This window comes from Symsagittifera roscoffensis, chromosome 3 (assembly GCF_963678635.1).
Source record: "Symsagittifera roscoffensis chromosome 3, txSymRosc1.1, whole genome shotgun sequence".
Taxonomy (NCBI): domain Eukaryota; kingdom Metazoa; phylum Xenacoelomorpha; order Acoela; family Convolutidae; genus Symsagittifera; species Symsagittifera roscoffensis.
The window spans coordinates 59096153-59119937 of record NC_087064.1 but is presented as its reverse complement, the minus strand read 5'-3'; the positions used below and the strand labels follow the sequence as shown (position 1 = coordinate 59119937).

The following is a 23785-nucleotide window of genomic DNA, read 5'->3' as shown; positions in this document are numbered from 1 at the left end:
TTTTTTGCAGTTTGAAAACTCTTTTTAAAATTTCCAACAATGCTGGTTATTTTATTCCATGAATTTTTGTCCTTTTTGCAATTTTTTAAACTTTTTGACAAAAAACGTATTTTGAATGTTTTTTTTTTCAATTTTTGATTTGCTTGTAATCTTAGTCAATCTTTTTATGGCAAGTGGTGCGATGCTCATTTTCGCCTCTTAAATGCTCATTTTCGCCTGTTTTAAATCTTAAACCCTTCTTTCGAATGGTTTGCATAGAATACTTTAACTCTTTGTAAATTGATGCAGGTTATTTTAATTGTCTCAATGCATTTTCATGGCAAAAAAGCTTGCTTGTCGGTTAGAATTGAAAAAGATCTCGGCTCTGTCACTCACCTACCAATTCCGCTTAGTGTCTGAGGCTCGGCGGAATTTCGACCTGCTTCGGACAATTTTTTCCAAATGGTCTTATTCACTGTTCAATGGAACGGGTTCTGTTAGTGATATTACTAATCTAATCAGTATTCTAAAAACCGGATATTGAGGTTCGATGTTCAATTTCAGACATGGAGAGACTACATCTGTTTGCTAAATTCCATATCCCAAGATCCATTGAAGCGAAGCGGCCTCGCAGGGCTGTAGATCAGCAGGAGACTATCGGCAGGCATTCCGTTTGTAGTCAAACACAGGGACGTCGACAGCACGCACCACAGTAAGTACATTGCTCTGATTGACTTCCTATTTTGGAAACGGGGCTTGTCTTTATAGAAATCAAGGATACAGAAGTTCCGCAAATGACAATACCTCACCCTCCCCAAACAGTATTGAGCGAAAGGCATGCTCTTTCCGGGTTTTAGTTCCGGAACTTCCTAAGTCTGCCGGTCGCTTCGTCTATTAGTCCTTATTTTTCGTGCGGGAATAAACCTTAACCCTGGATCCCTTACCTGCTAGTAGTAGATGTTGGAGCTAAAGTGGAGGGGGGGGGAGGTGGATGACCCCCATGTTTTAAGATAGGGAATAGAGCAGCCGGTCTTCCAGCAATGTATTAACATTGGGTATAGAGTCTACAGTGTATTAAGATAGGGAATACCAATGGTAAGGTTTTATGGTTTGTGTGATTGTAAGATAATGGTAAGAAAAACGAAAATGTTGTGTGGAGAAGTCTATTTTTTCGCAAAAATTTTGGCACGCGTTATCTAATTAGTAATGATTACTGGTTAATTACGTGTGGGTTGTGGAATTAAGGTTATGTATTTAGGTTTTTGGTTAATGGTAAGTCAATGGTAATTTTTTTTGTGCAAAAACTTGGAGTTTTTGTCACGAAATTGAAAATTAAAAAAAAAAAATTTAAAACGATGTGATTTGCTGTAATTCGATCTATTTTTATTGGATAATCTTATTTTCTATCTACCTGAATCTATGCTGAAACCTACTGAAACTTGGAAAAAAGTCAAAAATTTGAGAAAAAAAGTAAATTACAAAGTATATAAATCACTGCATCGTATAGTAAATTTACTACAATATTTTACACTTACAAATGAAAAACTACACATTTACATAAAATTACTGATAAAATTCAAAACATGCACATCATGAATATTATTCATGTTTGTCTGGTAGAATTTAAAAAGAAGAAATGCTGAATAAATTGCGTAAAATCCACACAAATTATCAGTTTTTTGTAGTTTTCTGGGAACCATTCGCCGATACTTTTTGTTAGAAAGAAATAAGCTGTTCTTTTTCGACCCAAACAATCAGCAAAGTAGTAAATTTTGTTCAATCGAGCTATCATGATCTAGTGCTCCCCTCTATCATTGCTTGGAGCGGAGTTAACAATTGAAAAAGAGTATTTTGTTAGTTGAGGTACTTTATCAGAGGGGTAAGATCCTATGTACTTGAACCTGAGTTCAGGAATTCTTTCAATGATTTGCAGAAGTGAAAAATTATCCATCTTTGCAACTGTTAGCTGATCTAAAACAAAGAAATAGAAAGTTTGATATTGTAATTTAAGGTGAAAAAAACTAAAGTTATTGACTTACGCGCATTTAGGTATTGAATTAACAAAGTCCGATACACAAAACTTGTGAACTGCACAAAAGTTATTGAACACTGGTTTACATTCTAGGTTGAAGTATTTTCTTGGTTTTTCAATTAAACAGCATTCATTATCTGCTTTTTCTGGAGATTTAGGTCTGAAGAAAAACAAAATAGATATAACAGAGACAATAACAATGAAAAGTCCCAAAAAAGTTACATTATTTTTATAGGAACCTGAAATTCAAAAAAATATACATGGTTAGCGACTGTACCGAATTTGTCAATTTGAACGTTTGATGGTCTTTCTCCCAACACTATCACTTCCGTTACTTGTTCCCAGGGAAACTGGAAAAACATTTCTAATCGCAAGCTTTCTCCACTAAGTTCTGGATAATGCAACTGTTCAGCTGCATCCTGTAGTGAAGTCAAGTCAAAAACTAGAATATAGTGATTTTGAAAATCTTCCATAGGAAGAGCTGGGAAATCTTCGTAAAACTGCATTGCTTTCATTGTTGTAACATAAGGACGACAAGGAGAAGTTGTATCTAATGAAACAATTGCTCTTCCACCCCGAATAACTCGCAGCTCTCTCAAATGAAATTGTTGATAATTGAAAGGGTTTTCATGAAAAGATCCTGCAACAGCTGAATTTGTATTCATTGCAACAGCTACTCTTCTTATTGGAGCGTTATTGAATATATTTTCTTGTATGAATTGGTTTTGACGAGATGGAATCATAAAGGTTCTTGCTATAGTTTCCATGTAATTGTATTGAGCAGGTTCTCTTTCCAGATTCCATTGCAAGTATTGATGATTAGGTTCAGCGACCAAAATTCTTCTACTAAACAGCGAACAATCAACAATTTTCAGACTGACATTTGGATTATCAGATAGCATGTAAAAATTAGGTCTAGCTCGAATAAGTTTAGTTCGATCTTTGGTATTTGGTAGCAACAATTTTTCGCAAGTAAACAAATCAATGGCGAGCCTCCCATAGTGAAAAAGTTATCCCTGTTCCTAAGGAATTTGCTCTATCAATGAATGGATGCATATCAAATGCATCAGGATATTCTTCAAAACTGTATCCATGACAAGCAAGTATTCCTTTATTACTCACTGCTGACGAGTTGAATTCGTTCGGTATTTGTGCCTTATGAGGACATATCCATTGGCATTGTAAGCTATTGTATTGTTAAAATAAACTTACAGTTGGAGAATAGATAATGTAGTAGATTGTTTACATAAGTAAAGTAAGTTTGTGGTTCCTCATCTGAATCTTCCTCCAGTTTTGCTTTGTTCTGCTTTTTCTTTTTTTTGAAAGCATCAAACAATCTTCCTATGAATAGTTGAAGCTTTAAGCTAAGATGGGTATCACGCATATCCATGTAGAGATTACGATCCGTTTCAAATTTAAATTCAATACTGCTTTCATCCAGAGAAGTACTGGGGAATACTTCTTGTGTGTATGATGACATAATTGTTTCCAAAACTGGGACTTTAGCAAAAATCGCCAATGAAGAATTTGTAAAAGCCCCGTACCGAAAATGACTTTGGTTTACACTCATTTTATGTAGTCAAAATGTCGCGAGAGCGATTGTTTTTCGATAGGCTTTTTCGAGAAATGGATCTGGTTCTACCAGTTCTACGCTTAGATTTCTTTTTTCCACCTCCCAATTGTTTCCGAACTGTTTTTTGTTTTTTTGTTACCACATCTTTTGCAAATGTTTTGAGTTTTTTTTACATCCACTAACATTTTCCCCAATCTCTGGAGCAGCGATTCCAAACAAATCTGCCCCAATTCTTTTCGCAGCTGGGACTATATATTTTTTAATAAAGGGGATTGTAATTCTCCCAAGAGTTTGTGCAAGAGCTCCAAAACCTCTTCCACGTTGTCTTGCATGTCTTCGAAAAATAGGGAAATCTGCTGAGTTTTGAGCAACCATTTCGTATGAAGAATAAATCAAAAATGATTGTTCGAAATCTTGCGAAACAAGAGAACAACTCGGGCAATTCCTACGGACACAAAATGAGTTTTTTCACCTGTACTATCTTTAAGTTCTATCTTGATACTATGGAAAGAATTTTTCAACAGCTTTTTAAACTGTAAATTTGTAAAGGATTGATAATTCATGTAGTATCATGTAGAAATTATATCTCCACTCTTCACTTTGGAGATGAAAGGGATACAACGCAATAAGGGAGTTTTTGTATCACCGACTATGTATCACTATATATCATTAGGGAAAGTATTTTTATAATGTCGTAAGAATACTGGGGATAATGTGGACCTTTTCCTTTCATTATAACCCCTGTTTGATTTTGTTCTAAATCACAACCAAAAATGTGACTCAAATCAGCACTCTGAATTATGAACACTGATTGATTCTCAGGTCAATGACGGCTAACTTTTGTGTAACTTCGTCTACTGATACATCGATTCCGTTATATTCAAAAACTTGAGCACCTAGACGTTCTCGAATTTTGTTGTTCATGGCTACAATTATATCAACAATACTTGGATTCAATCCTGGTTCAATGTTCATCGGTACAATCTTTCTTTTCTCCGCAGAACTTTCTCTACCATCTACGAATATAAACTTTCCCTCTGTAACATTTTGGTACAAAGAAGGGTATGATATTTCTGAAAGAGCAACCTCCCTTTCAACTTTCAAATGTATATGTTCGGGTAGAAAGTTTGTAAAAGAACTAAAACTTTATTCGGATAACAATTAAAAGAAGCGTTGGAAACTAACTCAATAGTAAAAGAATCCATGACAACTGATTGATAGAACTTTAGTTAAAAAAATGATTTACCTTTAATCAGAACATTTTCTCAGCTATTTTTCGTAAAATTTTCCCAGATTTTCTTCTTTGTCGAGATCTTTGATGTATGTAGGAGGCTTCTTTGTAGATATTGCCGAAATTTCAAAAATTTCATCTGTAAATTGTGGTTTGTATCCTTTTCGGAACGAAATATCATTCTTTGAAATTCTCACTCTGTCTCAACTTTGCATTTTAGTTTCTTATACCTTGTTAGAGGTTTATTGTACAGAATTGAGAGGAAATCAGCATTCTAGGTGATTTCCCAATAGATCTATTGACGCGACAATTCATTTTAGACACAAATTACGGCAGCTTGTGAATGAATTTTTCACCATGATCTTCTATGAAACGGTAAATTATGTGTTTTAATGATTGAATGGCTCTCTCTGCAAATGCAGCTTTTGTTTCACTCGTTGTCGAGTAAACTTCAATGTTTTTTTCCTTGCAAAATTTTTTGAAAATTCCCGATATTCTGTTCTTTTATCAACCCAAAGCTTTTCAGGAGTGTTTTTTCATGGAGTGAAATGTTTTTTTTTTGGAAAGCTTGTAAAGTGTCTTTGGCGTATTTAGTTTTCATTGTTTGAACTTTGACAAATTGCGAAAAAACATCAACAGCAACCAATAAATATTTGACTCCATTGTTTTGAATCGCTAGTTTGTCCACAAATGCCAAGTCAATACACCAAATATCATTGATATATTTTGAAAACGCTTGAAACCTTCGAAAACGTCTGATTGGTGGATCAAATTTTGTATATGATGTCTTGGTTTGTAAAAATTGTTCTACCGAACACTTATGATACACAAACTGATGTTTGTCGTCGATATTTTACTACGTCACTTTTTGAAGATCCTTTAGCTCGCCTCGTAGCAAGTTTACTAGACATTCGCTGAGGAAGTGAATGAAACTTTTTGGACAATGGAGGATGAATTGTTTTTAAGGAAATGTTTGAAATATTGGGAGTTTAGAGAAGTATTGTATGCTCATCGTCCAAAAACATTGTTTCTGTTCCTTCTGGTAGATAAAATTTTGATAGAACTGAACCACTGTTTGTGCACTATCTTAGCGAATCAACTGTTTTTGTAGTTCAATCAATGAGTAAATGACCATAAGGAGTAGATGTTGCATCTTGATACCACTCTTTCAATTGTGATCCTAGACCTAGTTGTTGACTTAATGTATTGATTTGTAAAACATCTCTCGGTGACTTGAATAAGACTATATGTGTATTTTGTAACTCAACATCTCTTCCCAATTTGCTTTGATGAAACAAGTTATGCTTAATATATATGGTATTCAGTCCCCTGTGTCTTCCAGCAGTAGCAATTTTTACAAACTGCTTGGAATCTAAAATTTCTTTACAAGAGTTATCAAATATTCATAAGTATTTTGTTCCTTTATTGGGAAAGTTTTCAATCAGTTCAATGTCAACTCCTTGGATAAACTTAAAGTTTTTTCTTTGCATTTGTCCATAAAGAGGTTGATAATGTTGATAAAAAAAAAATTTTTGTCAAAATTTGGTTGAAATGTGCCAATTTTTAACCACTCAAAAATAAGATGCGATTTTCCAGATCTACTCGGTCAAACTAGCGAAATAAATACTCGTTCTTTGGTAGAAATTATTTTATTCATAGCTTTGGAGAAAATAAAATATAACCGACTGTAGTTGATAAAATTGCTACCCAAACTGTTGTTTCTTCACTTGAAGTGGATAAAATAATTCGCACGATTTCACTTGCTAGTATTAAAACTATGACCAAAAATTGGCACAAAAAAACTAAAAGAGATCTATTACACGTACGTCCAAAAATCTTCCATGATTTTCGTTCATGTTTCTCCTCATCAAAAACAAAATTTCCTAAATTTAATTGCTGGTCACATTCATCACCCATCTCAACTTTGGAATGAAAAAATTGATAATGATAAACATTTAAATTTCAAAAACACGATAATACAAAATTATTTAGATTATTTACAATTTATTTAAAAAAATCGAGTCCATGCTCCATATGCAAATGCTTTTTTTTCTGCACAGTGAAGAGTATTTGCATGACGAAATGGGTAGTTGCTACACCTCCAATCATATTCTTCATCTTTAAAAATCAAAATCTGAACTTTTGGACATGCGTAGTCATCCAAGTTTTTAACCTTTGTTTCCATAATTTCTGACAGATTTTTACATTTTTTATAACCTTTAGCAAAAAACTCCGTTTCTGGAGCTTTAAATTTTTTCAATATTTTTTCAAGCTCAGTATGTTTTTCATGGCCATTGTTCCAATTGATTCCATGAAGATGCTTCGTACACCAAGCAGACTGAGATGTAGCTTTGAATTTTTCGGGAGGAAGAAAGGAATATCCCACAGTTTGTCCATTTTTATAAACTCTTAACTCTTTCACTATTTTGTTTTCAATACATTCAATATCCAAAACAACTAGACTCATGATGGTTACTGTTTTTGCTGAAATTTTTAGTTAAAATAACTAACAATCGAACAATGCATATACTGATGAAGCAAAAATTTTAACATATAAACAGAAGAACAATCCAGTCACGTGACCAAGAAAACAAGAACTTGGAAATCTAGGTAAAACATAACAATAAACAGGTCCCTTATAAGTAGTAGACTTCAGATCCAGCTGCATCATGCATGAAGTCTGAAAATTTTTGAATTTGCAAAAAAATAATCCATACAAGAATTTACGTATCCAATTAGACCCCCAAAAGGAAATTTTTGGTCCATTTCTTTCAAATTTATGTTTGGGTCCAAAACAATACAGGTACAAAGAAAGTAATTTTTTCTTTTTGTATTTGATAAAAATTCATGCTTAATCAAATCAAAATTTCTGAGAATTTCATTCAATTTCTGAACGTTCATTTTCTACAGTGCATTCGTCAATAATGATTCAATTTTTCTTGAATTTTCCTACATAAGACAAAACCAAGGGGATAAAATCAACCAGTTTATCATACTCTTCTTTTTCCAACTGAAATTTCTGATTGTTTTTCCAAGTGTTTCCTTTTCTACGATACTCTATAAGATCTATTTTCTTAATACCTGAACGATAACTTAGAAAAACTTTTTGTCTTCTATAATGCAAAGTCCACTCAAATTGAGAAATTTGTGATTCTGTATCCAAATCTTGCATTTTTGGTAAACTTTGAGATTCCAAAACTGTTAGAGAAATTTACCTGGGCTCTTCTTGTAAGACGATATGAAAAAGTCCCAATTTATTTTGAAGCTTTAAAACAAGATTTCTGGAAAAAGCAATGTTCCAACTCATACTGCTCAGCTGAAAGAAATTCCTGCTCCATGGTTGAGTCTTTGTCCGAATAGGGTTCTAATACAGGAACGAGTCCAAGGTTTTCAGCACTGTGAATAACAGTATTCCTTATTACTGATATCCTTTCCCCTTCTTTTTCACCAAAATAGAGTTGCTGGGTTTTTTCGATTTGTCCCGATTCATTCTTCTTTAGCAATTGGAAGCAAGGTTCAAAGTAAATTTTTCCGTTGTAGGGTTTTTGGGACCAAGAAAATCTCTCATTCTTTTTTGGTTCTTTGCAAACTCAATATAGTTGGGATGGATATCTTTTCGTGAATTCATTTTTGATTTGAGACTCAGAGCCAACTGATCAGTAGTAGGTATTTCAAATTAATTTTATTTGTAAATAAATAGAAAATAGGAAATGTAGATGGCTCACTGTACATTCCAAATAAGGTATTATTACCTTATATGGAATAATGAGTAGGTGATGATCCAGTTATGGACATTGCGTAGGTGATGATACTATTATATAAGCAATTCAATGTAGAAAAAAATCATTTTCAACAAGTAATCGGTTATGGCATCTGCTGTGTGTCAAGCGTATCCCACTTTTTATTCGGACTACAATGCAAAATCTCTTTTTATCTCTGTCTCAGAAAACTTTTATGAAAGATTTATTGTCACCCAAGACTACTGTGGAAAATTGCAAATCTCACTTAGTATTAATCGGATCATCGCTCGATCAGATTTTGCAAAGATTAAATAAATATCATTTCACTTACCAAATTGTTGACTGTATATATACTTTACATAAATACAGATTTTATTCCAATATTATTTCAACAAGAGTTGAAGTTTTCAATAAATTGAATCGTGCAGTCGAACACAACTTGAAAAGTACAATACCGGGAAAATTACCCAGTGTTACAAAGAAACGTCTGCTGCAAAAAAAATTCAAAAGACATTATCTCAGTTCTGCTCAGAAGCTTGCGTCCACTCAGGCTCTTGGATCAGCTTTTTCTGGAAGGGATTCGAAAATTTCAAAACTCAAAGTATGAGACTGGTTTGTTGAAAATTGTTGAATTTTATTGATGGTTATCGTACTGTAAATATTTAGCGTATCAATTTTTCTATTAATAATTGAATATTTGTAATAAAAATTTTGTCAAAATTGTTTTTATTTAAAATCAAAAGTTTTGATTTGATTTTTTCAACACGTTTGCAAAAATTTAATTCAATTTTTTTTACAAGATGCAAAAAGTGTTTTGGTTTTTTTAACAAGGGTGCAAAAATTTTGAAAAGTTTTTTTGTGTTATATGCAAGTTTTTTCGTGGTTTTTCTGAAAACAAATGCAAAAATCTAACTTATTTTTTCCTATGCATATGCGAGAAACGCAAAAATTTATTGTAGAAAACTTGTTAAATTATTGCAAAATTTTTTTCACATTTGATGACTTTGAGTGCTATTCCCTACCTTAAGACATTGTTTTTCCGATATTTTTGATCAGTATACATGCAAAAAATGAATTTTTAAAAAATCAAAATCAGAACAAATAAATTCATAAATTTTAATTTTCAACAGCGCAATAAAATCTTTTAATTTTTTTTAAAATGCGAAGTTATTTATTGAATTTTTTCATAATTTGCGAGATTTTCTTTGATTTTTTTTTTCAACAAGTGTGCCAAAAAATGTATAAAGTTTTTTCATGGTTCAAAAATTAATGTAAAGTTTTTAACATGTTTGCAACAATTGAGAAATTTTTTTTTTGTCATGTTATTTAAGTTTTACAAGATGTTAAAATTGGTTTAATTTTATTGCCATCTTTCTAACAAAACTTGTGGAAGTTTTTACCAGTTGCATAATTAGTTTGATTTTTAACAAAGATTTTCAACAAATTTAAAAAAAAAAAAACTATACCTTTGGAATTTTTCAACAAACTTTTCTATGATCTCATATCTTTGTTTCTATCTCTTTGAAATAGAATTACTAGATGCAAAGAATTTAATTTACAAAACACAAGACAATAACCAAATTACTTACAAATCAAAGAGCTGTCGAGCAGCTGAGTTCTCAAAATTTTGCAAGTTCTCAATGGAGCGAAAGCTGGTCTTGCCTCCATCACTGGTGGTTCGCTGACTGGAGTTCTTGGCTCAGAGAACCCCTCATCCTCTTCGATGGTAATTGGGTTGTCCACAGATCCCTCTTCCCACGGCAACAGGAAATCGTCGAATGGTTGAGCCACATATCTAGAGTCAGGAGTTTCGGGGTAGTTCATTCCCACATGCTCGGCCACTTCCTCCATTTGCATTTCTCGAAGTTGGTTCTCTGTAGGGGGTACTTGAGTTATATGATGTTCGTTGAAATCCCTGCGCATTACCTCCACCATGTGCCAGACTTAGATTGGGATGTCCATTCGTGCCCGAAAAATTCCACAAACTGTTTCTCGCACTTGGATTTGTACTAAATCAGCCGAAAATTCTACCGAGAACATAAGGTTGTTGTTTTGTACTGAGAAGATCATTTTGAGCAATAAGTTGAGTTAACGATACAGAGTAAAAACACGATTTACAGTTGAGAGGGAGGTAGTTGACGGTAGTTAAGCTGAAAATAAAATGATTTTTTATTTAAGAGAGAGGGGTACCTTCAACTGGAATGTGTGGGTATAACCAATCAGAATGGATTTTCCTTATTTGATTGTAGTCGTGTCCAATCAGAATTCAGTTTCCTTTTATGGAATTCTTATAGAAAACTCGTATCCAATCGGAAACAAAGCTCCATTTTACCCATTGTCGTTTCCAATCACAAAAATGTTCAATTTTGTTCAAGTTTTCGTATCCAATCTGACAAAAGTTTACCTTTTAAGGACTTAAATCCTCCAAATAAGTAAAAAATTTCACAAAAGCAATCGCAAAAATAATTGACCAAAAGTTGTTTGCTGTAAAAATAAGAAATATTGCCGATATAAGTAACAAAAGAAGGAAAATTAATAGAAGTAGCATCTCTGCAATTTTTGTCATCAAGTTATTTGAATGTTTTGTATATAATCGATGATAAATTGCTGATTTTTGAGCAGATAGTCAAGTTCATTGATTTAGATGTAGATTTGAGAGGATAACTCAAAGTTGATGAATTTTTTCAAAGCAAATCTCTGGAAATCTGATTCCAAACCTGATCATGCAAGATTTTGAACTTTGATAATCTTTAAAAAAAATGGAGGAATGAAGAAGTTTGCCGGGGAGTTTTGACAATTTTGGGAGTTGGATAGGGAATAAAAAGAGTCTTTGAAATTTTATCGTACGACTTCTTTATTATCTTCAAATTTTCTAAAATAAATAAAATTTCTTTTCTAGTCAAGTGTAACTCAGTAGTAAGTTTATAGCTGTGATACGCAATATGTGAATCAAAAATAAACTCTTTGATATGGGTAAGTTTCTCCAAAGAGACCTTAACTTAGTCGGAAAACTCTTTTTTGGGCAAGATCAACGTCCAAAAAATTATGAAAAATGTAAGAGTCAATAATGTATTTCATCAATAAGGAAATCACACTGAATATTTTCTTTTTTTTTGTAGAGTAATTCGAGGAAGTTCAAATGCTTTTTAATTGACATTCTTCCAATTTGATTGTTTTTGATTCAAAGATATGTCTAGAAACTGTTTAATTCTGATTTATTGAAAATTTTTCTTGAAAAGTCTAGAATTTTCGAAGGAATAACGTAGGCGATGACGTCATTACCATAATGGGAATGTTGCGTGGGTGGTGTCGTCACTTCTAATTATAGAATGATGTCATTACCATAAAAGGAAATTGTGTAGGCGGCGACGTCACATCTATTCAAAGAATGACGTCATTACCATAAAAGTTTAATTGCGTAGGCGATGACGTCATTGTTAGTATAAATAAGCTGATTTTATTGGGTTAAAACATTAATTTTGTTTGCTAATCAGAAACAGTCAATTGAATTTTTTTTCAAATTTCACATTTCATTACTTCACGAAAAGAAAAAAGTAAGTATTTTCATTCTTTTGGTACTTCAAATTTTTAATTTTGGAATATTTCCCAATTTTTAGTCATATTTTTTTGTCCCAATTTGTTTAGATAATGCTTACCCTTAACCGAAACGCGAAAGTAAAGTGTGGAAACTGTGGAAATATGTATACTCGTCAAAACACAGCTCGACATCGAAAGAGATGTGCTAAAGGAGTTATTTCTTGTCCTGATTGTAAGTATTCTACTTACAATCAGCAAGAAATGAACTATCATATGGCCAAGAAGCATGCTCAACCAAGTTCAAAGCAGTCAACGGTTTGTCTTTCTTGTGAACAAGAGTTCCCAAGTTCCTACTCTCTCCGACAACATGGAGCAAAACAACGGAAACACAGTGATACGGTGGTCGACTTGAACAGGATTGTGGAGGAAGAATGGGAAGATGGTGAAAAACTAAAGGAGTAATTCAGTGCTTGTCAACATTTTTTGGCGAATACAGAAATGGAAAATGGGAGACATAAGGTATTTAACTTCCAAATGTCCAAATTAGACACTAAAATAATCAACGAGAAACTTGAAGAATTCTTCAACAAGCTCGATTCTGCTGCTAAAATCAACAATGCTCTGGGTTTTGTTCTTCGAAATCTTGAGACTGGTGAATATCGATATTTCTACGCCCATGAAAACAAAACTCTGTTTGAAAAATCACACTTACTTTGTACGAAAGCGGATTTGATAACAGTCCAAGGAAAAGTAGAAAAATTTGATATTGTGGAGCAATGTACCCAAGAACGCCAGAACACAAAATGGAGATTCAAGTTAATTACTAACGTTACAATTTTTGCTGCTTTGCTGAAAAACATCCCCATGGGATGTCCGGACTCTGTCTTACCCGAACCTTTACGACATACGCAAGTGAATTGTCTTTTATCTAACAAAAACAAGGAACCCTGCAAAGATCATTTGTCTTTTCCGTGCATTGGCCTTGTACATGAACGGACATAATGATCTCGACTCTCACACTTCTAGATACTTTACATAATTTGTATCAACGTCTGGTTATGATCCTAAAAGATTTCGTGGAGCTTCAGTAGAAGACTTACCTGTTGTCGAGGAAATTCTTCAAAGAAACATTTTTATATACGATTTCGATATCCAAGAAGGAGAATATATAGGAGAGCTAGCTCGACGAAGTATTGGAAGATTTGATAAAACAGTCGAATTACTGAGATTTAACAACCATATTATTCATACAAATGATATAGATCGTTTCTTCAAGTGCTTTCGATGTCCTAGCTGTGACACTTTCTTTAATAAATCGGACAATTTTAACAAAAATCTTCTGAGATGCAAGGACCGAGTGAAACATATTTACCCAAAGAACGTGTATGAGCTTCGAGAAAACTTGTTTGAAAAGCTAGAAGGATTCAGTCTTCCAGTTTCGGAAGACAACAAGCTTTTCAATAATCTAGCAATTTTCGATTTTGACTCGATTTGTGTTCCTGCAGAGGAACTAAAAGAAACGCAAGCTACTACCTGGATCGGAAAACATGTACCAATTTCAGTCTCTATATCATCAAATCTGATTGATGAACCCATCTGTTTGTACAACAAGGATCCACAGAACTTAATAATTGATTTTGTATCCAACCTCGAGCTGTTGGCTGAACAAAGTAAGCTAGAAATGAGAAAAAAATTTCAAGATATTGTAGCTGTGAATAAAAGAATGGAAAAGATCTTTGATCAGCTGAACGAACGTGGTAAAAACTATTCAGGTAACAAATTGAGTACGAAGACTACTCTTGAATATATTGAAGATTCAGTAGAAGCAGATATGTCAACACAATTCTTCCGAATTCAGAAAAATCAACTCATCGATTTAAAACAACAACTGGAGAAATATGTAAATACTTTACCTGTTTTAGATTTAACAGTGGTAGATATGATTTGAATTTGATCAAGTCATACTTAATCCCTTATTTAATTCGCGAAAAAGAACAAGAAACATCCGTCATCAAAAAAGCAAATGACTTTTTATCTTTCAAGTTTGGAGATGTACAATTTCTTGACATAATGAAGTTTCTGGTTGGGGCAACTACTCTGAACTCCTTTCTCAAAGCCTATAAAGCTAGCGAAACGAAAGGATTCTTTCCCTATGAGTGGTTTGATAACCCAGATAAACGTGACTTTCCTGAATTGCCACTGTATGAAGCCTTTTTCAGTAAACTTAGAAACGACAATCCTCTAGACAATGACTTCATTGATTATGAGAAGCTTAGAAAGAGTGGGCTTGACAAACAGCAGGCACTGAAAAAGCTTCAAATCAAGACTATTCCTCCAGCTAGTTTGGATAATTACAATTACTTACTAGAACTTGGAAGAAAAAACGGAATGACAGTACTCAAAGACTTTTTGAAATGGTGCAACAACAAAGATGTAGTTCCAACCCCGGAAGCAATGCAAAAAATGATTCAGTTTTATCATAACAAGGGGATAGATATGTTAAAATTTGGATGGACACTTCCAAATCTAGCAAACATATGTCTACACAATTCTACAAATTAAAGTTTGATCCATTTTGCGAAAGTGATAAAGATTTGTGTGAAAAAATTAGAGAGGACATGACTGGTGGACCTTCCATTGTTTTCACTCGAAAATCTGTTGTTGATGAGACATACATCAGAAATTCATCAATTGTTTGTAAATCAATCGTTGGAATTGATGCAAGCCAGCTTTACCCTTTCTCAAATTGGAGCCGGGTCTTTTTAAAGAAGAATTTAGATGTACATAAAGGCTCTGCTTGTGTAGCAAAACATATTGCTGCTATGACAACAAGTCAAACAAGTTCAAAGTCAGCAGTAAAGGTTTGAACAAACGAGTTCTAGAAGATTCTGTAGACGGACCTATGGCAAAGTACAGGAAAGTGCTCGATGAAGCAGTTAATCTCACATCTACTAATAGAGGATTCAGAACTATAAATGCTATATTTGCTACATATGAACAGACAAAGAAAGGACTAAGCTACTTTTATCCAAAAAGACAAGTTCAAGACGATGGAATTTATACAAAACCATTGAACTTATAAGAACTCATGCAAAGTAATAAATTTAAAACAAGTGATGCAATTTTTTTAAAACTTTTGTACGAAGTAGTATTTCGTTGGTGTATTATTTTAAAGTTGCGGTAAATTTACTATGCGATGCAGTGATTTATATACTTTTTTTGTAATTTAATTTTTTTCTCAAAATTTTGACTTTTCTCCAAGTTTCAGTAGGTTTCAGCATAGATTCAGCTAGATAGAAAATAAGATTATCCAATAAAATAGATCAAGTTACAGCAAATCACATCGTGTTTTGACGTTTTTTTTGAAAAAATTGCACAAAAACTCTTACCATTGACTTACCATGTACCAAAAAACTAAATACATAACCTTAATTCCACAAACCTCACGCAATTAACCAGTAATCAAAATAACGCGCGCCAAAATTTTTGCGAAAAAATAGACATTTCCACACAAAAACCAAAAAAGTTTCGTTTTTCTTACCATTATCTTACTACCATCACACAACCATAAAACCTTACCATATGGTTTCCCTATCTTAATACACTATAGACTCTATACCCAATGTTAATACTTAGCTGGAAGACCGGATGCTCTATTCGCTATATTAAAACATAGGGGTCTTCCACCCCACCCCCACTTTAACTCCAACATCTACTACTCCTGCTCCCCTTATTTTTTTGAGTTTCACGAATCCAATCAAGCGTCTCCTGTCACGTATGCAGATTGATCCATTTTGAGTGAAGTGGTCTTAGAAAGCTGAAAGATTGCCTTGGAGATTTTGCCTCGCTTGTAGCCAATCCTATGTGTTACACCATTCTGTGACTAACTAAACAAATCTCGCACGGCAGTCTGCAACTAATTCCCTCCAAAAATAATTTCACTTCCAGCCACCATACCACCTCTTTTAACAAATCTAGCACCCAATTTGTGTCCTCTGGAACCAATCCCCAATCAACCGAGCAAGTTTTCTCAATTAAATCACTGAACATTCTGCAACTGAGTTTGTACGGTTTCTCTGAGAAATATCTCGGAATTACAATCTTAATGTGTGAGTACCATACCCACATGGCTGTTTTCCAAAAAAAAACAAAGTGAAACTCATTAAAACCGTGAACTCCTCGCTGCCATTCCTAACTCTGTTCTAGAGAAAGAAGAGAAATAGTGGAACACAGAATTTTTGAGGCACAATGAATGCAAGAATGACGTCATTACCATAAAAGTTTAATTGCGTAGGCGATGACGTCATTGTTAGTATAAATAAGCTGATTTTATTGGGTTAAAACATTAATTTTGTTTGCTAATCAGAAACAGTCAATTGAATTTTTTTCCAATTTTCACATTTCATTACTTCACGAAAAGAAAAAAGTAAGTATTTTCATTCTTTTGGTACTTCAAATTTTTAATTTTGGAATATTTCCCAATTTTTAGTCATATTTTTTTGTCCCAATTTGTTTAGATAATGCTTACCCTTAACCGAAACGCGAAAGTAAAGTGTGGAAACTGTGGAAATATGTATACTCGTCAAAACACAGCTCGACATCGAAAGAGATGTGCTAAAGGAGTTATTTCTTGTCCTGATTGTAAGTATTCTACTTACAATCAGCAAGAAATGAACTATCATATGGCCAAGAAGCATGCTCAACCAAGTTCAAAGCAGTCAACGGTTTGTCTTTCTTGTGAACAAGAGTTCCCAAGTTCCTACTCTCTCCGACAACATGGAGCAAAACAACGGAAACACAGTGATACGGTGGTCGACTTGAACAGGATTGTGGAGGAAGAATGGGAAGATGGTGAAAAACTAAAGGAGTAATTCAGTGCTTGTCAACATTTTTTGGCGAATACAGAAATGGAAAATGGGAGACATAAGGTATTTAACTTCCAAATGTCCAAATTAGACACTAAAATAATCAACGAGAAACTTGAAGAATTCTTCAACAAGCTCGATTCTGCTGCTAAAATCAACAATGCTCTGGGTTTTGTTCTTCGAAATCTTGAGACTGGTGAATATCGATATTTCTACGCCCATGAAAACAAAACTCTGTTTGAAAAATCACACTTACTTTGTACGAAAGCGGATTTGATAACAGTCCAAGGAAAAGTAGAAAAATTTGATATTGTGGAGCAATGTACCCAAGAACGCCAGAACACAAAATGGAGATTCAAGTTAATTACTAACGTTACAATTTTTGCTGCTTTGCTGAAAAACATCCCCATGGGATGTCCGGACTCTGTCTTACCCGAACCTTTACGACATACGCAAGTGAATTGTCTTTTATCTAACAAAAACAAGGAACCCTGCAAAGATCATTTGTCTTTTCCGTGCATTGGCCTTGTACATGAACGGACATAATGATCTCGACTCTCACACTTCTAGATACTTTACATAATTTGTATCAACGTCTGGTTATGATCCTAAAAGATTTCGTGGAGCTTCAGTAGAAGACTTACCTGTTGTCGAGGAAATTCTTCAAAGAAACATTTTTATATACGATTTCGATATCCAAGAAGGAGAATATATAGGAGAGCTAGCTCGACGAAGTATTGGAAGATTTGATAAAACAGTCGAATTACTGAGATTTAACAACCATATTATTCATACAAATGATATAGATCGTTTCTTCAAGTGCTTTCGATGTCCTAGCTGTGACACTTTCTTTAATAAATCGGACAATTTTAACAAAAATCTTCTGAGATGCAAGGACCGAGTGAAACATATTTACCCAAAGAACGTGTATGAGCTTCGAGAAAACTTGTTTGAAAAGCTAGAAGGATTCAGTCTTCCAGTTTCGGAAGACAACAAGCTTTTCAATAATCTAGCAATTTTCGATTTTGACTCGATTTGTGTTCCTGCAGAGGAACTAAAAGAAACGCAAGCTACTACCTGGATCGGAAAACATGTACCAATTTCAGTCTCTATATCATCAAATCTGATTGATGAACCCATCTGTTTGTACAACAAGGATCCACAGAACTTAATAATTGATTTTGTATCCAACCTCGAGCTGTTGGCTGAACAAAGTAAGCTAGAAATGAGAAAAAAATTTCAAGATATTGTAGCTGTGAATAAAAGAATGGAAAAGATCTTTGATCAGCTGAACGAACGTGGTAAAAACTATTCAGGTAACAAATTGAGTACGAAGACTACTCTTGAATATATTGAAGATTCAGTAGAAGCAGATATGTCAACACAATTCTTCCGAATTCAGAAAAATCAACTCATCGATTTAAAACAACAACTGGAGAAATATGTAAATACTTTACCTGTTTTAGATTTAACAGTGGTAGATATGATTTGAATTTGATCAAGTCATACTTAATCCCTTATTTAATTCGCGATAAAGAACAAGAAACATCCGTCATCAAAAAAGCAAATGACTTTATATCTTTCAAGTTTGGAGATGTACAATTTCTTGACATAATGAAGTTTCTGGTTGGGGCAACTACTCTGAACTCATTTCTCAAAGCCTATAAAGCTAGCGAAACGAAAGGATCCTTTCCCTATGAGTGGTTTGATAACCCAGATAAACTTGACTTTCCTGAATTGCCACTGTATGAAGCCTTTTTCAGTAAACTTAGAAACGACAATCCTCTAGACAATGACTTCATTGATTATGAGAAGCTTAGAAAGAGTGGGCTTGACGAACAGCAGGCACTGAAAAAGCTTCAAATCAAGACTGTTCCTCCAGCTAGTTTGGATAATTACAATTACTTACTAGAACTTGGAAGAAAAAACGGAATGACAGTACTCAAAGACTTTTTGAAATGGTACAACAACAAAGATGTAGTTCCAACCCCGGAAGCAATGCAAAAAATGATTCAGTTTTATCATAACAAGGGGATAGATATGTTAAAATTTGGATGGACACTTCCAAATCTAGCAAACATATGTCTACACAAATCTACAAATTAAAGTTTGATCCATTTTGCGAAAGTGATAAAGATTTGTGAAAAAATTAGAGAGGACATGGCTGGTGGACCTTCCATTGTTTTCACTCGAAAATCTGTTGTTGATGAGACATACATCAGAAATTCATCAATTGTTTGTAAATCAATCGTTGGAATTGATGCAAGCCAGCTTTACCCTTTCTCAAATTGGAGCCGGGTCTTTTTAAAGAAGAATTTAGATGTACATAAAGGCTCTGCTTGTGTAGCAAAACATATTGCTGCTATGACAACAAGTCAAACAAGTTCAAAGTCAGCAGTAAAGGTTTGAACAAACGAGTTCTAGAAGATTCTGTAGACGGACCTATGGCAAAGTACAGGAAAGTGCTCGATGAAGCAGTTTATCTCACATCTACTAATAGAGGATTCAGAACTATAAATCCTATATTTGCTACATATGAACAGACAAAGAAAGGACTAAGCTACTTTTATCCAAAAAGACAAGTTCAAGATGATGGAATTTATACAAAACCATTGAACTTATAAGAACTCATGCAAAGTAATAAATTTAAAACAAGTGATGCAATTTTTTAAAAACTTTTGTACGAAGTAGTATTTCGTTGGTGTATTATTTTAAAGTTGCGGTAAATTTACTATGCGATGCAGTGATTTATATACTTTTTTTGTAATTTAATTTTTTTCTCTAAATTTTGACTTTTCTCCAAGTTTCAGTAGGTTTCAGCATAGATTCAGCTAGATAGAAAATAAGATTATCCAATAAAATAGATCAAGTTACAGCAAATCACATCGTGTTTTGACGTTTTTTTGAAAAAATTGCACAAAAACTCTTACCATTAATTTACCTTGTACCAAAAAACTAAATACATAACCTTAATTCCACAAACCTCTCGCAATTAACCAGTAATCAAAATAACGCGCGCCAAAATTTTTGCGAAAAAATAGACATTTCCACACAAAAACCAAAAAAGTTTCGTTTTTCTTACCATTATCTTACTACCATCACACAAACCATAAAACCTTACCATATGGTTTCCCTATCTTAATACACTATAGACTCTATACCCAATGTTAATACTTAGCTGGAAGACCGGATGCTCTATTCCCTATATTAAAACATAGGGGTCTTCCACCCCACCCCCACTTTAACTCCAACATCTACTACTCCTGCTCCCCTTATTTGTTTGAGTTTCACGAATCCAATCAAGCGTCTGCTGTCACGTATGCAGATTGATCCATTTTGAGTGAAGTGGTCTTAGAAAGCTGAAAGATTGCCTTGGAGATTTTGCCTCGCTTGTAGCCAATCCTATGTGTTACACCATTCTGTGACTAACTAAACAAATCTCGCACGGCAGTCTGCAACTAATTCCCTCCAAAAATAATTTCACTTCCAGCCACCATACCACCTCTTTTAACAAATCTAGCACCCAATTTGTGTCCTCTGGAACCAATCCCCAATCAACCGAGCAAGTTTTCTCAATTAAATCACTGAACATTCTGCAACTGAGTTTGTACGGTTTCTCTGAGAAATATCTCGGAATTACAATCTTAATGTGTGAGTACCATACCCACATGGCTGTTTTCCAAAAAAAAACAAAGTGAAACTCATTAAAACCGTGAACTCCTCGCTGCCATTCCTAACTCTGTTCTAGAGAACGAAGAGAAATAGTGGAACACAGAATTTTTGAGGCACAATGAATGCAAGTAATTCAGCAACCAAAATCTCTGTATCACCCCCAATGACTATGCAGCTTTCATCATATCTCTTAGATAAAAATCGACGCTTCTTGGCGATGTTGCACTAGTACTCCAATGTCTCCGAGGTCCAAAAAGAGGTTAGTTTCGGGGCCGTCATAATTGGATCGTTTTTACCACACTTAACAATCATCATTAAACGAGGCTCCCCTACGACAACACATTATTATGATCTCCAGATTTTCCGTGGCCTCGTCGTCTTTTGTAATAAATCTGCCATGGCAAACACTTTTAAAGGCAAGCTCAGATGAACTCTGAATTTTAATTAGCCTCTCAATTGCTGAAATTATACCATTTGCGCCTCGCAAAGCTTTAGTTGCTTTTCAAAAGTACACTGAAAAATTTTGAAAAACAGAATTGTTGACGCTTGAGCGAAAAAACCGTTGCAGTATGATGTAAACGCCGCTGACTAGACCTTCCGTGACACGATACTTGCGGCCGAACATCACCACTTTCTCAGAAACAGGCACCATTTCTTTGCTGCTGCCCTGAGTGAAGATACAGAAACTTGCGCTTATTTCAACTCACAAATGATGTAGATCAGAAAAAGCTTGTCAAATTTTATTTCTTTGGAAACTCTGAGCTGCATCAAAGCGGCAAAAACCTCAAAGTTATTGCACCAGATTGTCACTGTACAGTCCACCTTAAGCGTTTTGGCCCATTATCACAAGCATTTTTATCAGTATTTCTTTGTTTAGTTTCTAAGTTCTGGAAAAAAGTCAAGTAGTGCTTGCCTAAATTCTAACACTCATTAATCTCGAAGTTATGTCGCTTTGTTTAATCTTAAGACGTGCTGTCTTAGTTTTGCCCCCGATGTAAAAGTGCAATCATATGCGGACGTTGTCAACCCTTTTGTCAGTCAAGTATCAATACCACGGCATCCTCAGTTATCTTATCTAAATAACAAACCAACTTACGGTTTTTTCTTGAAGGTAATTTGTTTTTTCTTCAAACGGTTTCCACGTCTTAAAAAATTTATTTTTTTAGCAAAGGTCTAGCCCCGACCCAAAGGTGGAAATGATTAACTCAAACCTGCCCCTCGTGAAAAATTGCTGGCGAACGTTCGCCGCAAAAGACGCGCGCATGTTATCGAGGCTGAAGACTCTATCCGAGTTTTTTTGCTTTCAGTCCTAAGAAATTTTACTGGTTAGAACAATTTTGGATTTTGCTAGCCTTGCTTGGTCCCATGATGTCAGTAAAACTTCATTCAACAAAGCAAACAGTACAAAATGCTGCTCTCCGCGTTATAACTGAGTGCAAAAAAAAGATGAGTGCGCTCGAACATTTACTTTCGTGTCAATTTTTGATCGCCGACCACCACCATCGTCAACTGGCTTCGCAGTTTGCCCTGAAAACGTTCTTTCCACAATTCCCCTACTTTTTTCGTCCGCATCATCATCTTGAACCCTCCACGGGAATATTCGCCCGTACCTGCTGAATTGATACGCATTGAAAAAATATCCTATCTGAAATTACTAACCATTTGTTTTTCATCGCAATTAGATACTTATAGAGTTAGGCAGACCATATCAGACGCACCGCCCTCGAAAGATCGTGGCCTAAGACCACCTTAGATCTCCCCGCTGAATAGTCCCCCTCTCGTTTCACTAGGAGAACGCTAATTTAGTTGTTTGGGTACAGCCTATACTCCAACACTTTCTTGAACCATGCTAACACCAACGTTTCCCAAACTGCCCCTTGTCGTTCACCCGCATCATTCTCCATCTTTACTCGCGCCATTCCCATAATTGTGGCTTCGTCACGTTTCTATTGCATTTCGAAGTTGCGACTCTTCTGAAGCTCTGTTCGAGCATGTCTGATGTGCCTCTTTGGGCCTTAAAACAATAACACAATGAAACAAGGATAGACGGCTACTATGCAAGTAGCACAGTGTTCCGACTTTAGTCTAAAAGTCTTTTTTGAAATTAGTGTCGTTTTTTTCTCTACGCGATGTTATAAAAGGATCTGAACGAAAAACTGGGTTTTAGGATTGAATAAGTTCACAATTTGCAAGGATTGAATAAGTTTACCATTTGGAAATTTATTACAAACATTTCATACAAACAGTTCATACATCTCAATTTCATTGTTGAGTTTTTGATTTTATCTCGACGAATGAATTTTTTGCAGCTTTAGATCATGATTTTTTCGTATTTCAGATCTGATAATTTTCTTATTTGAAAATGTGGGAAAGTGAAGAAAACGATCCTACTTGTAGCTGGCAATATATTTATTGTTTCATTCGTTGTACTATTTCAAGGAAATTTAAGTCTTTTAGTAGTTGAACATTTTTTGCTGCTAAAATATCTATAAGCGTTTTCTCGTTTTTATCCTTTAAAATGGCGCGTATCCAATTGTTTGCTTGTGTTTATTGTAGTTGAGCGTGGCCCTATCAGACTAGAGGATGGCAGTTGGGTCATCTACAGGGTCTACCAACTCAAAAAGATCAACGCCATATTCACAGCTAACGACCAGATCTCATGACAGTTACTGTATTCAAGATCAACCGGAGGCGAGACAAATGGTTGAAAGAATACCAACGCGAAATGGAGCATCCGAGGAAAGATCTGGCAATGAACAATTTTTGGTTGAAAGTAGACTAAGTTTCACGAAGTTATAAGTTAAAGTTTTTGTATGCTCTGATTGAGTGTTCAGATTGATTAATTGCAATATTCAAATTGATTTAGTTAAATTGTGCATTTTGAATAATTATTTTGAAGTACAACTAATTTTTTGTACATAGCTCAAGTGAATTCAATTTATCGCCAGAAGTTTTCATTAGGGTACCAAGTAAAAAATCTTGCAGATTTTACATGTCGACTTTTGTGACGCTAGATATCGTAGCTATCAGGTATTAAAAATGCGAAGCACTACAATCATTTTGGATCAGCTTGACGATTCTGTGTTATTTATCCAAGAAGCGACCCACGAATTGTATTCTAATGCTGGCTTACAATTCTATTTTTTTTTGTCTGAT

The 23785-nt window shown here is 34.5% G+C and overlaps 1 long non-coding RNA gene across 1 annotated transcript; it reads left to right on the top strand.

Annotated features, from left to right (window-relative positions):
- The first annotated feature begins 220 nt into the window (after positions 1-220).
- LOC134841192 (uncharacterized) lies at positions 221-23571 on the top strand. Its single transcript, XR_010162459.1, has 3 exons — positions 221-475; positions 544-691; positions 23186-23571. It is a non-coding gene; the product is annotated as an uncharacterized LOC134841192 (long non-coding RNA).
- The last annotated feature ends 214 nt before the right edge of the window (positions 23572-23785 follow it).